This window comes from Rattus norvegicus, chromosome 4 (assembly GCF_021556685.1).
Source record: "Rattus norvegicus strain SHRSP/BbbUtx chromosome 4, alternate assembly SHRSP_T2T, whole genome shotgun sequence".
NCBI classification, from domain to species: Eukaryota; Metazoa; Chordata; class Mammalia; order Rodentia; family Muridae; genus Rattus; species Rattus norvegicus.
In genome coordinates, this window is record NC_141537.1 from 157,739,627 (window position 1) to 157,761,219 (window position 21,593).

Here is a 21,593-nt window from a genome sequence, read left to right on the forward strand (position 1 = left end):
GGTCTTACTACGCATAGTCCAAACCTCCTGCCTCAACTTTCCTCAACAAGCATGTCACTGTATCTAGTCAAACCTTTTTTACTACAAAGCTTTTCTTGGTATATAAGGTTTTTACTTAACCAGAGTTGTGGAAAACTTAGAAAGCAAACCTGCACTGTCTTCATCTTCCATGGAAGGGACAAATGTTTCTTCTGAGGGGTAAATGCTACACTCTCCTCCCTGTGGACAATCACAGAAGTGTGTACCCAATCAGGCACTTTTGCCAGGCAGATGGCAAAAGAACTCACTAGGAAGTCATGATCACACACACATGAAAAGGTCTCGCTCAGAAGGTAAAGCTACAAAGGAAAGACGAGACAAGCTTCCCTTGAGGAATCACTGACTAACATTCCAAAACCATGTCAGTAGCTGGTCTTACTTGGTTCTTGGACCTCATCTTTTAATGGGTGACTAACATTACTGCATGTTAAGACTTTGCTTATGAGTGACAGCTGATGCCCTAGCAATCCTAGTAAAATGTTTTGTCAATAAAAACTTTTTCAGGTTACCTATAAATAAAATATTAAAATTCTTGTGAGTGCTTTTCCAAATGAAGTCTCTAGATAGCAGGTATTGAATGAAGGTGTTGAACCTTAGAAGCAGTCTCAGCACAGGTAGAGGGGCAAACCTTAGTTGCTGGCATCACCAGGAAGCTGCATGCTCAGCTCTGACCAGAACAGTAGGTGCTTATCTGTGGACACATTCCTGGACAGTTACACAGCTAGAAACGGTCAGTGCCTCATTTCTAAGTCCTATAGCTCATTCTTGGGTCCTAGGCAATTAGGGTCAAAGGCCTATTTCTGCCTTCGATGCTCAAGACTCTGATGCTGTGCACATAAACTATTTGGAAGATTTACTATCTTACCTTTACCTTTACCTGCTAAAGCCATCTCACTGACCAATATTTACTATCTTAAAAGAACAGAGTCTCGGGCTGGAGAGATGGCTCAGCGGTTAAGAGCACCAACTGCTCTTCCCGAGGTCCTGAGTTCAATTCCCAGCAACCACATGGTGGCTCACAACCATCTGTAATGGGGTTGGGTGTGTCTGAAGACAGCTACAGTGTACTTATATACATTAAGTAAATAAATAAATCTTTAAAAAAAAAAAAAAAAAAAAAGAACAGAGTCTCCCCTGCAAAATGAAATGGCTACTTTTCCTACAGGTTATAAAGTAAACAGAATGTTGGCAAATGTCTGCAGAAGCACTGTAGTGTCACTACCCCACCCCAGCCCCCTTTTAACAGTATCTCACTAAATAGACCAGGCTAGCCTGCAATTAGCAATCTTTCCATCTCTTATCTCCAAAATACTGTGATTATGAATGTGCAGCACCATCGTCTGCTCATTTCCTCTCGTGCTGTGAAGATAGGTCAAGTAATTCCCATCCCTCTATTTCTTCCAAAGTATCAAGGAAAAGTGTATAAATATTGAATTATATAAATTTTAGCGAGAAGTAGGTTTTGATTGAATGTGTATGAGTGTCTGCATGTTTGTTATGTGCGCCAGGTTCATATCTGGTGCCTCTGGAGGCTAAGAAAATGAAATGAAATTATAGTTGTGAGCTACCATGTGGGTGCTGGAAACCAAACCTGGGTCGTCTCAGGAATAACAGCAAGTGCTCTCAAGTTCTTCTAATCATAGGAAGGTTATTGTTTTCAGTATTTAAGACGGCCCAGATCATTTTTAAAAGAATAAATCTCAGTATGTAGCTCACACTGGACAACCCTGCTCCCACACCCACTGCTAGTGCTGGGAATACAGGCAAATGCTGACTTTTCTCAAATTTCTAATTCTCATATTACATTAAGGCTAAAAACAGTTATTCTTTTCACCTTTAAATAATTTCAAAAGCTTAAGCATTCTAGTTTCTATTTCCAATTTTCTTAATAAAAAATATTCTCAAAATTCAAATCCTTAAACTTCATGAACTTTTCAATGAGTTATAACTATTTACTGCAGAATGATGCCAGTTTTCAAAAAAGCATAACATCAAAAAATAAAACAAACAAACAAAAAAAAAGGATGACATGTTCTCCTTTCCCTCTGAGTACGTGGTTAAAGGGTTAAAAAAAATAGCAAGGAGGGAGGAGTGGCAGTCTATTGATATGGAACAGGATTTGTATCTGTTGAGAGTAGGCACTCCTGTAAGTGTCTTTTGTCCCTCATAGCTCTCCTGTTCATAAACCTCACATTTTCAATCTAAACCCATTTACTACCTAGAAATGCTATTTTCACCCAGATTTCAGCTAATTTTGAAACATGGACCTTAGTATCTCATTCCAGTTATAAGCTCATCATTGAATTTCAAATTTCATTGAAATGAAGTTATTGGCTTCCCTAACTAAATGCCATCCTATAATTTCTCAATTCACATCTGCTTTAGCACCTATATCCCCCACCCATCATGTACATTAAACTTTTTAGATAAGCTTACCGAGATTACAACGTAGATCTGTTGGATTATATAGCTGGTCTATATGTTCGAGGTATTTCAGAGAAGTGATTAACAGCTATAATCTACTGATTTTTAAAGATTATGTGGAAAAGCCTCCAATCATCTGAAGACCTTGCTAAAATACAAACCTCTGTCTGCCAAGACTCAGGTCTCACAGGAAAACTCACAAAATTCCCAACACACCTTCAGCCTGCTTAGTGTGCTCAAAGGCAGCAATTTAGCCATTTTGACAGACCTGGATTTATTAATCTCACAATTATGTAACTCATTCATTCATACATATATATGTATATACATATGTAAATCAGTTGTGACATTCAATTCAGAAACCTTTTGCTTTATCTTACCTTTCTTTACTACTTCTGCAAAGGCACACATTAATTAATTCCTTTTCTGTATTATCTGAATCTCACTGGTCTCTTCAATCACCATGCACTCAGAATACTATAATACTTCCCTCTGTACCACCTCACTGCCAGTCTCTTCTCTCATACTTCCTGCTACTTGAAAAAATCTACACTTAGACCTAGCTGCTTAGTATACTCTAGGCTGAAATGTTTTAACGAAGCTGTTCATCCTGACTCTTCTCTAATATACTATTATGCCTGTACTCTAGCACTAGCATACTATAGGATGGGGAGTACGCTTCGTCATTTATTGGGAGCAGCAGCGCGCGAACACAGGTTAGAGGACAAATCAGTTCAGTTCTCCCCACCGTGTGGGTTCTAAGGATCAAACAGAGGTTGCTAGGCTTGGTAGAAAGCACCTTTACCTGCTAATCTAGCATGCCAACCACGTATTTTACTATTGTTTGTTTTTTGAAACAAGTTCATGCCATGTAAACCTGACTGGCCTGAACCCTGCTCTGTAAACCTGGCTGGGATTAAAAGGCATGTGGCACCATACCAGGCTCCTACACTTGTTATATAAATCAGATGGTCTAACATTAGATGCTTTGCAGAAGTTCTTTCGTATACTTAACCCTCTGTGTCTACAAGTTCTAGCTAGTGAATCTAGTGATTCAGTCCTCAGTTGAGAGGACTGAGGTCATTTAAAAAAATATATATCCAGGGCTGGTGACACAGCTCAGCAGCCATATGTCCAGCAGGTTCAAGCTCCTATAGCCAGGCTCTTCCAGTACTCTAATAATTCCTAAGTCTTATGTTAGTAGGCTTAAATTAGAACACATAGCACAAACAGGATTATATGGAAATATAATATAGTATAGCAAAGTAATAAAGTATAGCAAAGGAAACATTCACAATAGAGACCGCCTTACAGAATGGAAGAAAATCTTTGTCAGTTACACCTCAGATGATGATTGATATCTAGACTGTAAGAACTGCTGAAGGTGGGCATGAGGGGAGGGGCACGAGAGATTGGACTGCATGATGTGAAATTCACAAAGAACCAATACAATTAAAAAAGAGACAGAGACAGCTCAGCACGCACTGTTCTTGCAGAGGTCATAGGTTCAGTCCCCACTGCTCACTTGGTTGCTAATAACCATTCATAATACAAGTTCCAGAGGTTCTGATGCCCTCCAGCCTCTGCCAGAACCCAGATACATATGGTCTAATATATATACAGACACTCATATATACATACAATAAAAATAACTTTACAAACAATAAATGAACCAATAGGAGACCCTGTCTCAAACAAAGGGGAGAAGAAAGGGGAACTGAGGACAATTCTAAAAAAAATAAAAAATAAAAAAACAACACCAATATATTGTGAGCCACCAGGAAATGCAAATTAAAACTACTTTGATTCTGTCTCCTCAGGCAGAATGTTTATCAAGAAACAATAAATGATGCCGATGAGGCAAAAAGAGAAATGGTTATATGTAAGAAGAACACTAACAGGTACAGCAACTGCTGAAATTAGTATGGAGGTTTTCAAACGCAAATAAGCAACAAGAAAAAAGCACTGTCCAACGTGACCTAGCTGTGCCATCGCTGGTGCGCACCGAGACTCAACTCCTAGGAGGGGTCTGCATACCCATGCTTTTAACTGCACTACTCACAAGAGCCAACAAACTCGTCTGCATGGAACAGATAATGAAATGTGATAGCTATACAAATATATACACACACAATGGAATTTTACTCAGCTTTAAAAAAAATGGCACTTGGAAAGTTGGAAATTAGAATGTTATAAATATAAACCATGTTTTCTCTTATATGCAGATCCTGGGTTTTAATTTTTACATGTGTGCACATGTATATACTATAGTTATACTATACTATAGGAGAGGGCAATAAATTTGAGATTGGAGGAGGCACAAAGCAGGGGAAGGGAGTAGAAGGTGACAAGTGGGCTTAATTCTGCATAAAGTGTCTTGAGGGGCTGCAGAGTCACTGGCTCAGTTGGTAAGAGCACTCACTGCTCTATCAGAGGACATGGATTCAATTCCCAGCACCCCATGGCAGCTCACAACTGTCTAACTCTAGTTCAGGAGGTTCTGGTACCCTCACACATGCAGGTAAAGCATCAATGCACAAACAACAACAACAACAAGATATTTTTTAAAAATTTTTTTTACAACAAGATATTTTAAACACCATATGAAGCCCATTACTTTGACTGCTTGTTTTTTTCCTCATAATTGTACTTATGTAGGGTGTGTAAGTACATGCACTGTGTGGGCTCATGTGGATGTCAGAGGACAACTTTTAAAAGCAGGATCTCCAGGAGGGAGGGGAAAGCTGTGATCAGGATGTAAAGTAAATAAATAACTTAACTGAAAAGCTGGCCTTTCTTTCTTCCGGGTAAGACCCAGGGGTTGAACTCAGGCTGTCCTGCTTGGTAGCAAGCACCTTTTACTAACTCCAGCCTATAATGCTAATCTAAAAAACTAACAGAAAAAATTTAAACTAGAGATGTAGCTCTGGGTTCAAACTCTCTCTACACATAAACCAGGTGCTTATCTGTAGCCAGGGCTCAGGATGTGGAAATCTCAATTCTAGATTATCCTCCGGCTACATGAAGACCCTATGTGAAAAGTCAGTAAGTGGGGGCTGCCTAGGGAGACAGCTCTGTGGTTAAGGTGTTTGCTTTGCAAGCACAAGTATCTGAGTTGAGATCCCTAGTACCATATAAAAGCTTGGTATAGCAGTCTATAAACCCGGTACTAGCAGGAACTGAGATGGGCAGATACTGGACAGCTCGCCTAGCTACTTGGAAGAGAGATCCCAGCATCATACACACACACACACACACACACACACACACACACACACATACACACATACATACACACACACACACACACGTACACATACACACACACACACATACACACATACATACATACACACACACACACACCAAACAAAAACAAACAAAAAAAACCCAGAAGGAAGAAATCCAGACTTCATACACATATACAGACCAGCACAGACAGATAAGCCATACAGCACACAGTGTTTGTGTTATGTTGGTTTTTTTTTCCACATGGAAAGGTTTAATGAGAGGAGAGGAGAGGAGAGGAGACTCCAGCCATGAGCACATGGAGGGAAGGGGGGAGGGAATGGGGAGAGAAGGGACAGAGGGGAAGAGGGGAGGAGGGAAGAGCAGGGAGCAAGAGCTTGTGTTATGTTTTAAGTGACTATTATAAAAAGAGTTCCTTATGCCGGTGTAGTAGCAAGTCTATACCTTCAATCCTTCAAGGCCAGCAGAACTACACAGCAATTCTCAGGACAGCCTGGGCTACAATAGTAAACACTCAAATCAAAAACCAGAATACAAAACAAAACCAAATTAGGCCAGAAACAGCTCAGAAGGAAAAATGCAGCACAAGCCCAAGTCTGACAACCTGAATTTAATCCCCAACCAGAGCTTGATCCCAGGAACCCTGAAAGTAAAAACTGAAGGTTGTCCTATCTCCCACACTCATACTACAGGCAGCAGCAGCATCGAAGACCAAGGATGCCTCTAGCACCTGATCTGACTGCCTCCCCTTCCCATTTCAGGCTTGGTACATGATAATTAGATGCATTTGAATTTAGCAGGTTCTGTGGATGAACCTTAGCTAAGCGAACACCATATAACTTACCCATCTCCAGCTCTAAGGAATGCTTCTGTACACACTATTTCAACTCACCCATCACAACAGTATAATACCACACAGACTAAGAAACTTCATTAAGAGAGCTGATTACAGGGCCTGGGTTACATGTCCAGCACACAATGAAAAGACTCCCCTCCCCATCAAAAATAAGTTAGCAGCAGAGCCTACATCTCCAGAGTCTGTCCTAATCATACTAGGTGCTTAGTAATTTACTTGATAACAGAACTTACCTTTTACATTTTAGATTTAGTCAAATCTGTTTATGAAAGTTTTTACCCCTCATTCAACAGATCCTAATGTCTACAAATCCTTTCAACCCCGAGAAAATACAATTTAGAATTCACATAAAATTAGACTGATCATATATCACAGACATAACTTTGGGTATGGATTTCCAATGGTCAAGTATTTTCATTGTGCCTACATATGCTCACTTATAGGATCACTGCTTCTGTGTCCTGAGAGACGAGAATCAACCTCTTAGGCAGACAGAATAGTTGACAAGGGCTTCAGCAGTGACAGGAATCATCACCACTGTCCCTGATATTCATAAGTAGACTTCACAAAGAGACCACATTTTCATGTCCATCCATTCATGAACTTATCCTACACAAATACCTCTTCTCATGACACTAAAAAAGGTATTTATCTTATTTTATGTGACCATTTTCCTACCCAAATCCAACATGGACCCTCTATCAAAAGACTTAAAAAGAAGTTTTACCATCAGTCTTTATAAAAACTACACAAGGCAACTAAGATCTGGCAAAGGCAATACACAGACGAGTGCTTGTTCTTTATGTAGGTAAAAGGTTGAAAAAGCTTTCACTTGTGGTTCATAAAACACTTTCCAGACATCATCTCATTTAAGCTATGTATGATACAGATGATAAAGAAGGGCATGTATTGTTACAAGAAGCTATCCAAGATGCTACAATAAAGCCAGGAATAAAGGTTTTCTGGTTTCAGCATTTTTTTGCAAATCCTCCTTTCATTTCCCAGCCACTATTTGTCCCTAATCTTCCCTTACACTCCCCCTCCTTGAAAACCAGATTTCTCTTCACATTTTACTACATACAAAGCTTCTATCAATGAAAATTTGGATAAGTAAACTCATTTGGGTTTTTATACCAAATACAATGCTAGTTTACAATATAATCAACAAAACCATTCATGTGACATTTTCATCTGACAGGTTATTTAGCAGACAGGCTGGATAAATGATCTAAAGGGTCAGACTGCCTAGTAAACAAAAGGATATATATATATATATATACACACACACACACACACACACACACACACACACACACACACACACACTGTAGGCTTTCTGGAAGCTAGATATAGTCCTACTTTTTTGGCTGAACATTTTGGATGAATGAGTTGAAGTAGTACTGCAACTCTACAAGTCATCCTAGCACAGTGTCTCTAGCCCTCTCTTCATCATGCACCCAGTTACGGGCTCTGTGACAGTGGTGCAGCAGCACTGAACGAGGAGAGGTCAACCTAACAAAGCACAGCTGTGCTAAGGCTTGACCCTTGACAACTGTGTAAAGCCAGGGTCCAGGAGCCTCTAGAAAAGTACATCTAAACCTTTTGGGGGGTCAAAAGTCCCTTTCACAGGGGTCACCTAAGACCACTAGAAACCAGATGTTTACATTCTAATAACAGTAGCAAAATTACAGTTATGAAGTAGCAACAAAAATAAATTTTGTGGTTGGGGTTACCAAAATAAAGTATTAAAGGATTAAAATAAAGGTTTGCAGCTAGAGAAAAGTTGAGAACCAGTACTCTAGGACCAGAAATATACTGGGCTGGAGAGATGGCTCAGTGGTTAAGAACATTAACTGCTCTTCCAGAGGTCCTAGGTTCAATTCCCAGCAACCACATGGTAGCTCACAACCATCTGTAAAGGATGTAATGCTCTCTTCTGGTGTGTCTGAAGACAGCAATAGTGTACTCACATACATAAAATAAATAAAAAAATATATATACGGATACAATAATATCTAGAAATTCTTGTTACAGGCTACTGTAACTTTCCTGTTTTACACTACCCATGTTCAACAGTTTTAGAAACTTATTATTCCCTTGACCATTTGTGCTACAAGTCAGCAAGAAATGATTATCAAGTGTTTGTGTATACAACTTTCTCTTGTTATTTTATTTTGTATAGCATCTGAGCATTCCTATATTCAAACAAAAAATACTACTAAACTTTGGCATGGTGGCTCACACCATTAATCCCAGTGCTTGGGAGTGCAGGGAAATCAGGTTTGAGACTAGCCTGGTCTACATAGTGAATTCCAGGACACCCAGAGCTATGTAGAAATCCTGTCTCAAAAAAGTAAATCAAAAACAAAATTCTAGGGGCTGGGGATTTAGCTCAGTGGTAGAGCGCTTACCTAGGAAGTGCAAGGCCCTGGGTTCGGTCCCCAGATCCGAAAAAAAGAACCAAAAAAAAAAAAAAAAAAAAAAAAAAAAACAACAAAAAAAACAAAAAACAAAAAACAAAATTCTACTAGAATAGAAAATTCTACTAGAATAGAAAAGTCCTAGAAGTCCAGAAAGAGCAAACTGTTGTATCCCCAAAATAAATCATATCACCAAATAAACCAAAAATAAGAAACTTTAAGTGGACAGAATAAAGAATTCAATTAATTAATTCATATTAGCATGTCAATATCTAAGCTATAATGTACCTGAAGATATCAAACTAAAGACAGAGCTAGACACAGTGCTAGCACATAAAAAGACAAAAACAACGGGGTTGGGGATTTAGCTCAGTGGTAGAGTGCTTGCCTAGCAAGCACAAGGCCCTGGGTTCGGTCCCCAGATCCGAAGGGGGAAAAAAAAAAAAAAGACAAAAAGATAAAAACAAACCCTCACTGAGTAGACCAGCAAAAGGGCTTGCCATCTGATGACCTACCTTCTATCCCTGCAACCCAGGATGGAATGTCCTCCAAAAGTTGTTCTTAGACCTGCAGCCCATGCATAAACACATACCCATAAGTAAAATACATCACTTTTAAATGCCATAAGTAAGAGTTTGGACACCACTTACGGGAAATGCAAGCCAAAACCATATTGAAGCATTGAGTGACAGCACACCTGGATTCCCATTGAAAGGAGAAGAATGAGTTAGGCCAGGTTAGGCTACAAAGACCCTGACTATCAAATGACACATGAATAAGTTGGCGTGTGTGTCTGTGTCTGTCTGTGTGTGTGTGTGTGTGTGCATGTTGCATGTATACACAAAAAATTATTCAGCCCTTTTCTGTTTTGTTTTTCAAGACAGGGTTTTTCTGTGTAGCCCTGGCCGACCTGGAACTTACTCTATGGACCAGGATGGCATCAAACTGAGATCTGCCTGGCTCTGCATCCTGAGATTAAAGGTGTGTGCCACTGACACTGCCAATACCACCAATACCACCACCACTAGCAGCCTAAAATGTTTGTTCATTTTTAAAAAGAAATTAAATTTGGGGGCTCAGTCTAGTTGCAGGTGATGTGACACCCTCTTCTGGCATCACACATGTAGTACACATACATACATGTAGGTAAGACACTCATAGTCATATAAAAATTGTCTTTAGAAAAATGGAACTTTGATAAATGCTACAAGTTAAATGAACACTGAGGACATGTTAAATCAAGTATGACAATGACAGAAAAACAAGGCATGGTTTTACTTGTATAAGGTACCTATACTAGTCAAAATCATGAGATAGAATATAGAATGGTAATTATCATAGGGCTAAATTATAAGATTGTCAAATGAAGGGCTGAGGATTTAGCTCAGTGGTAGAGCGCTTACCTAGGAAGCGCAAGGCCCTGGGTTCGGTCCCCAGCTCCGAAAAAAAAGAACCCCCCCCCCAAAAAAAAAAAAAAGATTGTCAAATGAATAGAAGTTCAGTTTTGCAGGTAAGATCTTGAAAATGGATATTTAAGTTAGTGGAAATAGTAGTGTTTATTGTAATACATGAAAATTAGAAAAAAAAATAAAAGCCATAAGTGAACTGCAAGTTTTTACACACTTTCAATACTAGTCAGAAAAATAATACTCTTTACTTAAACTGTATGAAGCTTTAGTTATTAAATTACCAGTCTTTGGTCTATCTACAAGCCAACTTTAAATGAACTCTAAAATCAAACCAAATATTCTGTTACAAGGTATCTCTACAAGATGGCACAAAGTTTCACAAAAAGTTTCTGAGGTGCAAAGCACAGTGTAGCTCAAAGTTCCTCACGTTTAAGTTAAAATGCCAAACCTGCCCAAATTTCCTTTCCAGACATTACTGCCTTTGGTAAAGGAATTTAAAAGCTGCTCTTTTACTGAAGCCTAACAAGTTAGAGAATTACTAATACTGTTGAGGGGAATTTACCTAAGATAAAATACAAAAACGGAAATACTACCCAAAATGGAGGGCAAAGTAGTAAAAGACAAGTGACCTGGCAATAATTATGTGTTTGCTTCAGACTTAAGTATTAAGAGCATTCATTAACCAGTCAAGTAGTATCAGAAGGGGGTTAAAGGTACAGAAGCATTTAGGTGATGAGTGTACTTTTTAATTTTTTTGTCATAACTCATGACATACTGACACTTTGTGGGAGAAAGGGTATAAAATTAATCTGGCACATAAGGTTGTTTACCAGCTTATCAACTGAGTTTTTATAATATCATGAGAATTTGATACTTTACAGACATAGCTGGGAAATGTGGCAGACTAAAAGTACTATGATCAGCTGGGTCGTGATTGATGACAGAGGCAGGCTGATCTCTGAGATCTCTTGAGTTTGAGGCCAGCCTGGTTCTAAAGAGTGAGTTCCAGGATAGCCAGGACTACAGAGAAACCCTGCCTCAAAACAAAACAAAACAAAAAACAAACAAAAACCTCTAGTGCTGTGATCAATGAAACCAGACTGCAAACTCTGAAGACAGAACCACATCTGTTTTACTCTCTGCTGTTATCCCCAGTGGGTGACACAAAGTATAGTATGTATTAGACTGGCAAGTTAAGGGTTAAGATTAAGAGCTGGCTATGTGTTGTGGTGCTGGAGAGCTCAGCAGCTTAGAGTGCTTGCTGCTCTTAACAAGAGTTTGGTTCCCAGAGCTCATGTAGGAAGTGGCTTAGAACCACCTGTAACTCCAGTTCCAGTTCTGACATCCCCCACACATGCTACACACACACACACACACACACACACACACACACACACACACACACACACATCCCAGATAAAATGGAAAAATGTTGAGTTAGCTGTGTCTAATACTAATACTAATACTAATACCAGACAAATGTATATCCCATAAAATTCAAACGTAACTTAACCATCTTTGATGATTACTCTTCATTGTCAATTTGGATTTATCTCTTGTTGGAAATGCATCTCAGTGTACCTGTACCTATGAGAAAGTTTCCTTAGAGGTTCCCCTGAAGAGGTAAGAACTACCCTGAATACAGGCAGAATATGGGAATAGATTTGAATAAAAAGGACAAAGCCAGCTAAACACCAGCATTCATCTCATAGTGCTTCCTGACCACACATATGACCCACCCATCCCCCCCACCCCACCCCCACACACAATGTCCCCTTCTCTCCCCACCATGAGGGACTAGAGCAGTGGTTCAACCTATGGGCTGTGATCACTTTAGGACTTGCAACAGATATCTGCATTGCAATTCATAACAGTAGCAAAACCTTAGTTATGAAGTACCAACAAAATTATTTTATCGGGGGAGGGGGGGTGTGACCACAACGTGAGGAACCGTATTACCAGCTCCACTGTTGGGAAGGTGAGAACCACTGCCCTAGAACTAATAAGCCCAATTAAATCCTTCCCTTACCTTGCTGCATATCAGGTAATTGCTCACCTCAACAAAAAAAGGTAGTTATATACTGCGAGTGTTCATTCCTTATTTTTCCAATTTTTCTTAATGAAGGGGAATGGCAGTGATAGTCTGAATAACACACACAGAGCTCCCAGCTTTGGCACTGGGAGGGTGGAGAGAGCAGCTGGCGACACACTTTTTTTTTTATTCCAGGCAGAATTCAAGTGCAGCCTGGTCCACTTAGTGAGTTTGAAGCCAGGGTTGTCTAGTGTCAGCCTGATGTCACTATCAATTATCACCTCTCTGATCCTGAAATAGTTTTAACAGTTAAAATTGGAAGAACAAAAACAGAACTTTAGTAAAAGGGAGGGGACACATGGAGGTTCCCACACACTCCAGCCTCAGAAGGAGTAGGGGTAATGAGACTGTAGCTTTTGTGTCTAAGGCAATCTGGAGACGAGGAAAATACTGGAAAACACTAAAAAACAGCCTGGCATTTCTATGTCACTATGAAAGTCCTTTCTCCAAATCTAAACTGCACAATACATATACATATAGCACATGGATCTAAAATACATAAGTATAGATATTTTCGGAGGTTCCATATTATTTCTCAATATTCTTAATATGACAATCAAGAAGATTCCAAGTAAGTGAAGACAGTTTCTCTAAATCAGTACTTAACCTTACTCAGCTTCTCTTGGAACACAGCTGTACTGTGCATGATAGCGCAGCTAACATTTTCTCCCTCACGGTTTAAAAAACATGACTAACTTCTTGGATTACAGAATATGGTGAATTTACCTGCCATAAGTCTCCCTAGGAATCCATTATTAAGGAGAAGGTGCTCATAGAGACTTACAATAAACCCATCCTCTTTATGTTTGCTTTTTCTCCCTTGTCACATAGTCATTATTTTTTCCTCCACCCACTTATCTCTCAGTTAACAAGGCTATGCCTGGAGTAAAGCTACTCCTGCTTCTCTGAGTGAAGAACCTGTTCCTTGCCCTCAGTCCCTGCCTCAACGTTCAGGGCCTGCCTCGATGGGGGAAGGGGGAGATAACTTTGTATTGTCATTCTAACCCCCATGCAACCACTGAAGTATCCAATAGGGACTAAAAAAAAAAAAAAAATGTTCCCATAAAACTGTCCAGTATAAACTAACAGAACCCAGACGGTAGCTGGTGGTCAATGGGCAACAGGCTAAATTTAGGTTGGGCACCATGCTCCTTAGGCGATGTGGTAAGAAAGGGGACCAAGGCAATGGCTCTTGACTGGGTAGAGGACTAGCTCTTCACCTCCTAGCTGTTTTGTCAGACTCAGACAAACACATGGACTCCCCAATACATGGACTCCCCAACACTTGGACTCCAGTACCTAAAGGGACTTCCAGCAAACAGAAGGAAAAACGAGATGGAAAGTTTGCCAAACTAACACTAAGAAGCAATGACACAAGGAAAGACCAACAATGGTTTGGGTTACAACTCCAATCTCCATGACTGAAATTTCCTTGTTTTCTTCCAAGTAGCTTAAAAAAATATATTGTCAGCTGTTTTAAAACAGAAATAACCACCAAAGTACCCATTATGAAGAAGAGACTTAAATGGCATTTAAATCTGCATGGACATGGATACCATTAACGATTTAAAATGTCCACAAAGAAAACAAAACAAAAAACCCTCCATACTCAACTGATACTTTCCACGTAGATTTGAAACTTAACCCAACTTCAGAGACATTGGGAAAACTGTAGTTAATTGTTGGGAAAATAAAGTAACATTGAAAGAATTTACATTCAAGGTACACACAGCTTGGTTAGTATAAAAACCTCATTGATTAACACTCTCTATTCATGAATACAATCCCTTACAGAGTACAGGGATTACAAACCTGGGATGAGAAACATTAAATTAATAGGACTGAAGTTGTTCTCTATCTGGATGTGGGGGGGGGGTCTACTTTAGTCAAACATTCAATTATTTGGTGACCTCCTTCCTTCTTGTTCCAAAGGTTGTTAAAGAAAAAAATTTAAATAGCCGATCGCTACTCTAAGTTTTACTCCTTGGGAGGCACGTAGTAACCTCTGGGTGAGGCTCACATCATCCTCCAGCCTCGGTCACATCAAATTCTTCAGAGGAAACAAGGACAGTGGCGACAACCACACCCCTGAGGACAGTCGAGCAGCCCGCAGGTTTTACTCTAAGCAGCGTTCCCAGGCTTACCACACCCCCTCGGCGACACGGGAAAGCAGACTAATTTCACGCCGCGATCGCCGCCTCACGCCCCCTCCCGCACGCAGCGGACTCTCCTCAGCTTCCGCTGACTGTGGTACCAAGCGACCACCGGCCTCAGGCGCCCGCCCCCGCGCAGCGCCGCGTCCGCTCCCGCCGCCGAGCTCCGCTCCAGGTCCCCGGCCGAAGCCTCCGGCTCGAGGGCGCGCCCCCGGCCCAAGCCCCCGCCGTCGCCGCCGCCAGGGGCGGCCTGCTGCTCACCTGGCCGCCGGCTCCTCCCTCGCCTGCCCGGCCCGGCCGCCGCCTAGGAGCAAGCGCGGGCCGCGGGAAGTCCGCTGAGGAGGGGGAGGGGGCGGGATGCCGGGAGCCGCCTCCTTTCTCCTCGCCGCCGGCTCCCGCAGCCAGGCCGCGCTTCCTCACCCACTCGCCCACTTTCTCACGGCCTCGCGGTCGGCCGGCCTCTCCCTTTCCCCCCCTCCCCCCCACGCCCGCACTCCCGTTCCTACACACTCGCTCACGCCCGGCCGCCGCTCGCTCCCTCACTCGCCTGTCGCCCGACCGCGCGCGCGCGCGATCCCGCTCACACCACACACACAGCGCACGACGCCGGCGAGGCCGCCCCGCGTCCCCCAGACCGAGGCGCCGCGCGCCCCCCGCCCGAGCCGAGGACCCGCGCGGCCCCGCCCCCAAGCGCCGCACGCGCGGGCGGGGGGCGGCGGGGGGCGGGGCGGCGGGGGGCGGGGCGGCGAGGCGAGCGCGCTCGACCGACTGACACCTGCGAGGGGACCTCCCCGCTGCCGGAGGGGAGCCACGGGGCGCGCGCTCGCGAGGGGAGGCACGCGGGCGCTCCAAGGACGCGCCTAGCCACCCGCCCCCAAACCGTCCTCTCGGAGCCAGGAAAACGGGTCCGGGGCGAGGTTTGTTCCGCTCCGCACCGCGAGAGTAGGCCCTGCCGTTGTGCGCCCTCCCGCCAGCGCAGCCCCTCCTTGGGCTGCGGCCGGCCGTGACCGCTTTGATGACCGCCGACACCCCCACGCGAGATCTGGCCAGGGGACTCGCGCCGCCCGCAGTGGGGCTAGCGGCCCTCCCTCCCTGGCGTCCTGGCTCACCAGAAGGCAGAGATTTGGGGACAAAGATGATGGTAACTAATAGTCCCGATCCGCGAACGCACCGAAGACAATGCCTCTCTGTATGGAAAGGCGCGTTAACTGCTCCTTGGCTGAGCTTGGTACGCTAAGGGAGGCTGAGGCAGGAGGATCACAGGCGACCCTGCGCCACAAAAGAAAATAAGCGACATAATAAATTCTATGGGTTGGGCAGGTTCAAAGAGAGACAAGGAAGCCAGAGCCAGCCGGGCGAGTTGATGTCAGAATAAACATCGTATTTAGGAGCATTTCCTACATCCTGAAACCTAATAAATCGTCCAAAGAAGAGGCTAAATAAACGTTTGACCACACTCCACTACGTAAGTCCCTTTTCTACACCGTGAATGAAACCAAGAGTAGGGAGTGACGTTTCTTTACGTTAAAAATTCATTCCTAAATAAATTAAGTCAGAGATCCCAGATATGAGCTTCAATCCAAGCACTCTATACCCTGTTGTCAAGTCACTTCAGCCAACTTTTTTTTTTTTCCGGAGCTGGGGACCGAACCCAGGACCTTGCGCTTGCTAGCCAAGTGGGCTCTACCACTGAGCTAAATCCCCAACCCCAGCCAACAACTTCTTACCAAGCTTCTTAATCATGGGGAGAGGGAGAAGGGAGAATGGACACAGCTGCTGATTTCAGATACTGAGCCCCGAAGACCAGCAGCACAGGTGGTTCTCAGCCTGTGGGTCACCACCCTTTCATAGAGGTCACCTCAGACCATGGAAAAAGACAATTCATAACAATAGCAAAATTACAGTTATGAAGTAACAGTTGGGGGTCACCCCAATATCGGGAACTGTATTAAAGGGTCACACAGCATTAGGAAGGTTGAAAACCACTGGTCTAGAGGGTGGGTGAAATTGCTCCGAGGATAAGGCTCCTGTACACCTCCTGTACAGCCAGAAGACCACGTCCCACAAGTGTGATCTAGCCTAGCTCTTTCTCCCCCACGTGTGTATACAGAGATTCTATAAATTTTCAGAGCTGTACTATAACCTAGGGTGGGCTGCTGGAGACACACTGCTAACATTTGGATGGCCGTCCCCGCTAACTGTGTGACCTTCTGAAGAAAATTCACTTCCCTGGTCATTTTAAAAAGGAGTTAGCTGTTGTACTAGTCAGGGTTCTCTAGAGTTATAGAATTTATAAATGTATATATTAAGGGAATTCATCGTGATGACTTACAGTCTGTAGTCTTAACTAACCCAACAGTAGGCAGCTGTGGAGGGGAAGTAGTCACTCAGTCCCACGAGGCTAGCTGATCTTCTGTAGAAGGTTCCAACAGATGTGCTGGCAAGAAGGAATCTTCCTCCTTCCAATATCCTTAAGTAGGCCCCCAGCAGAAGATGTGGCCCAGATTAAGGCATGTACCACCACCCCTGGATCTGTCCCATGCTGATCTCCTTGCCTCAGTCTCCTGGGATTAAAACCGTGAACTACCTTGCCTTTGCTTAAACTTTTCATGGCCAGTATCTCAGGATCTCTCTGCCAAGATCCAGGTCAGACACATGTGTCTTCCAGCCTCACGGTCTGGATCATAGGTGTGCCCTCCATTTCTGGATTGTCGTTCATTCCAGCTATAGTTAAGTTGGCAACCAGGAATAGCCACCACACCTCCTTAATTTAGAATTGTCATAAGGAGCTAGGAAGCACAGCAGTCCCTCAATATCCATGGTAACTGGACCTTGGGATATTCAAGGGATATTCAAGTTGCATATATTTAAAGTGACAGGTAATGTTTGCATAGAACCCACACACTTCCTAAACCATCTCTAGAGGATGTCATACTGAATTCAACAAATATGCAAACGACGAGTAAACACCAGAAAATGCTTCCGATAGTTTTTAATCTGCAGTCGGTTAAGTCCATAGCCCTGCCTGACCCAGAGCACCTGCGAATTATGAGTGGCTATGCTCTCTTTGATATGTCACTGAGAGCAACCTAAGCTAACCTTTGTGAAGAAGGTTTGATACTCTTCACAAAGCACACATTTGGAGAAGCCAATGTGAAGTATGAGATGCTGCCTTAAGAAACAGGGAGGCAGCTACTCTGATAGCCCCCTGGGACACTTGATCCCAACTACACACATGCCACATATGGATTCACATGCACACACTTCCTAATGCACACACACACACACACACACACACAGAGAGAGAGAGAGAGAGAGAGAGAGAGAGAGAGAGAGAGAGAGAGAGAGAGAGTTTGGCAGAGAAGAGCTGCACAGCTCATTCTTTCCATTGTAACAGAATCCGACTGATAACCGTAAGGTAACTGTAGACCTTCCAGAAAAAGTAGGTTGTGCAGTAAAGCTGCAGGCATACTATCAACTCGATGACCACTTGCAGTTTTAAAGTGCTACCTATCGTCCACCACATCACCCTGCAATAATCTGAAAGCTTACAATATTGGTTTTAACGCATGCTAACGGAAGGGACAAAAAGGTGTTCTAAAAATACAAAGCCAACAGGCAGCCTTTTGATGCCTAGTGTTAATGGGCTTATCGTTGAAGAGAACCAAGGCACACCTTAGGGACCTGGAAAAGACAGCAAAATAAAGCTGAGACCATCCCCGAGCCTAGTTCTAAGAGAATGCCAGGATTCTGGTCTAAATCCTTTGAAACTTTTCCTTAGTGATATCTGAACAGCAAAATATATTATTTTATGTTCATGGGGGTTAGCAACAGTCCGCTCTCAAACTGGATTCCTAGAGCTTCTTCGTGGAATTTTAGAGATCACCCTGACTCAGGTTTATCTAAGGATATGGCTCATTTTAAACCGTGGATAATGCTACATGAACACATCACCATTTAACTTTTTTTTAAATGACATAATGGTACTAAAATCTCCAAATCTCCCATCTGCAAACCCAGAACGGCCATATGCAGAGGCTTGCTTCATGGTTGGTATATTTAGACAGTTCTCATCTCAGATCTCCTTTAAAATATACCTCATTATAAGTATTTTGGCTTGGCTTAATGATATCCCCACTGTTTGTTTTTTTTAACCATTATTTTATTTTAACGATTACTTTATTTTCATGGTTTGCCTACATGTATGCTACCTGAGTCCCAGCGGGATTACAGATGGTTGTGAGCCAAAGTGTGGGTGCTGGGAATTGAACTCAGGTTCTTGAGAGGAACAGCCAGTGCTATGAGAGCAATGGTCACCAGCCTTTTAGCTGGTGAATTAACATTGCTCTGAAGGTTGTAGAGTAAGCTGAATCCCCTGGAAATTCATACTACGCAGGTGACACTACCCCCTTGGAATGAGATAAATCTTATTTGACACCCCAGCCTTACTTACTAGCTGTCTGGGACTGTTGTATAACCTCCTTAAACCTTGTTTTTTCATCAATAAAGATCTTATTAGTGCTGCTTTATTATGAGGGCTAATGAAGTTACCCAAACTTAATACATTCTAACGTAACTCATAGTAAGAACTCGATAAATATTGGCCAGTATTTAAGTTGATACCAAAATAGTAGAGTAGCAATCAAAGAGAAATGGGTTAAATATAAATAATTATATTTGAATGTTTGCCCTGGGCTATGAAGCCATTAGTTAAGTTTGGAAGTGCTTGGTTAAAGGAAAGATGAACTTTGAGTACACCTCAAAAATTACTACCCTGCATCTCTCTGATTACCTCTTCATTACCAAATAAGATTTATCTGCCCAGACCCAACCAACTCTTACTACTCTTTCCTTGTTTTTAGCTTTTTCTTTGAGTGGCCTAGGCTGACCTGGACTTCATGATCCTCTTGCCTCAGACTCCAGAGTCCTGAGATTACAGGGGTGCCTCAAAACACTGGGCTCCTAAGTCTGGCTGTGTGTGTGTGTGTGTGTGTGTGTGTGTGTGTGTGTGTGTGTGTGTGTGTAGCCTAGGCTGGCTTCAAACTCCCTCTGAAGAGTAAGGCTCAAGGGCATGGACCACCACACCCACCCAGATACTGGTAACTCCAAGTTCTACTAGTCTGCATTGTGTATATTGATATGAACGGTATGGTACACACGTACACACACACACACACACACACACACACACACACACACACACCAATCCACACACTGATGTACAATAAGTTTGTAGGTTCTTTTTTCTTCTTTCTAGCTTGTAAAACAAGGGAAAAAAAATTTAAATGCCCCGTAGGCACCATCTGTTGCAAATCTTCTTCTGAGGTTCAGGACAAGGAAACACAAGCTGGGATTTGATTAAAAATGAAGGGCTCAAAATAGCAAGGAGAGATGCAAAGTCGCGTACATTCTCTAGGGTGGTTACCAGCACCTAAGTGTTTTCTCTATGGCACAGCTAACTGTGAAAGGCACGTGGCTAGCGAAAAAGTGCTGAGTGCCTTAAGTCAGAACCTCCATTGGCAAACAAGGAGTTGCTGAATCCCCTTCTCTCTGACTTCCTCTGCCAGAGTCAGCCGGCTAGAACCAGCCAGGCAGACTTTGCAGTTAGCATAGCTAAACACTGGTCAAGCCTTGCCCCGCCCACACCCCGCCTTCTTTCCCTTTTCAGCACATTAAACTGTGCACCTCTTTCTATCTATGCTAATGTTCAGAGCCTACACAAAGGGAGGTGGGTCGGGAAAGGAAGGAGAGCTCCCCGAGTCGCAGAATCACCGAACGAATAAAGTTGAAAAAAATGGAAATCTTAGTGGAGTGATCTCCCCTCCCTTTCTTTAATCGCATCTGACTGTGAGATGCTTCCCAACCCTCCCCCACCCCCGCCCCAAGAGGAATCAGCTGGGATACTTGCTTAAAATGCCGGTTGTGTGTGGTCCCTACCTCAGACCTGAATCTGCGGCATCTCTAAAGCTTCTAAAACTATTCCCAATTCTGCATGTTTTTTTAAATAACCACGCCAGGTGATTAATATGCATAGGAAAGTTGCTAAAGAGATCGAGGTAACCATTTGCAAAATGCTATTTTGCAAAAGCACTCAAAATTTACTGGAGCCTTCCGCAACCTCAGAAGGTTGAGTCAATATTGCTAGCCCCTCCCGCAGGAGAAAGGTGAGCCGATGAGATTAAATCACTGGTGAATAATTTCCTCTTCTCCTGACTGCTGGTGCTCATCCGGGGTATTTTCTAGTATATCAATTTTGGGAAACTTAAGGGAAAAATGGGGTCCAGAAATTTGAAAAGGCCACATTCTGTCTCCTAGTAAGAGGTAAAGCCAAAATGGGGGGGGGGGTGCCTCACTTGGTGGGAGAAAACATGGCTGACTGGCTAGACAATTCAGCAATGGACACAGAAATGATTACATGCAAACCACACACCAGCTAGCAGATCTGTCCCTCATCCACTTCACCAGCAGCAGGCAATGGTGATGATCATACGCAGATTGATCAAGCATCCTATACAGACTGGCGATACCACAATTGTGCTAGTCTACTTCACTTGAGTGAGTGTGTGTGTGTGTGTGTGTGTGTGTGTGTGTGTGTGTAGAGTATGAGGGAAACACTGCTGTCTGAAGTTCCTGTCCCTGTCTTTCATTCTGTCCAAATCCTTCCTTCCTCTTTTTTTTTTTTTTTTTTTTTGAGAGGGAGAGAGGGTCTCACCATGTAGATCTGCCTGCCTCTGCCTCCCAAGGATATAGGGATTGAGGTGAGCCCAAATCCTCACTACTGCCTAGTTCCATTTTAAATATCACTTCTACTTCCTTAGCTTCAGAAAAAAATCATCGCGCTATTTTCACCTCCCCTTTCCCATCAACTCCAGAATCCATTGACTACCTCTTTGCTTCTCTTCTTTCAGTGGAGTTTTCTCCTTAATAGGCAAATGCAAAGCCAGACAGTGA

At 42.8% G+C, this 21,593-nt stretch overlaps 1 protein-coding gene across 19 annotated transcripts in view; it reads right to left on the reverse strand.

The window, feature by feature from the left end:
* Rimklb (ribosomal modification protein rimK-like family member B) overlaps positions 1-21,593 on the reverse strand; it is a 60,166-nt gene that overhangs the window by 26,645 nt on the left and 11,928 nt on the right. For 4 of the 19 annotated variants that reach the window (XR_015685660.1, XR_015685662.1, XR_015685667.1 and 1 more), the window contains exon 1: positions 15,190-15,324. The exons of 2 other annotated variants lie outside the window; for them this stretch is intronic. The gene's annotated coding sequence lies outside the window, so the exon portion shown is untranslated. Of the gene's footprint in view, positions 1-12,453; positions 12,721-14,633; positions 14,853-14,903; positions 15,325-21,593 lie in introns of those variants that run through there. 13 more of the 19 variants (XR_015685663.1, XM_087658249.1, XM_087658244.1 and 10 more) reach the window with 8 other exon arrangements.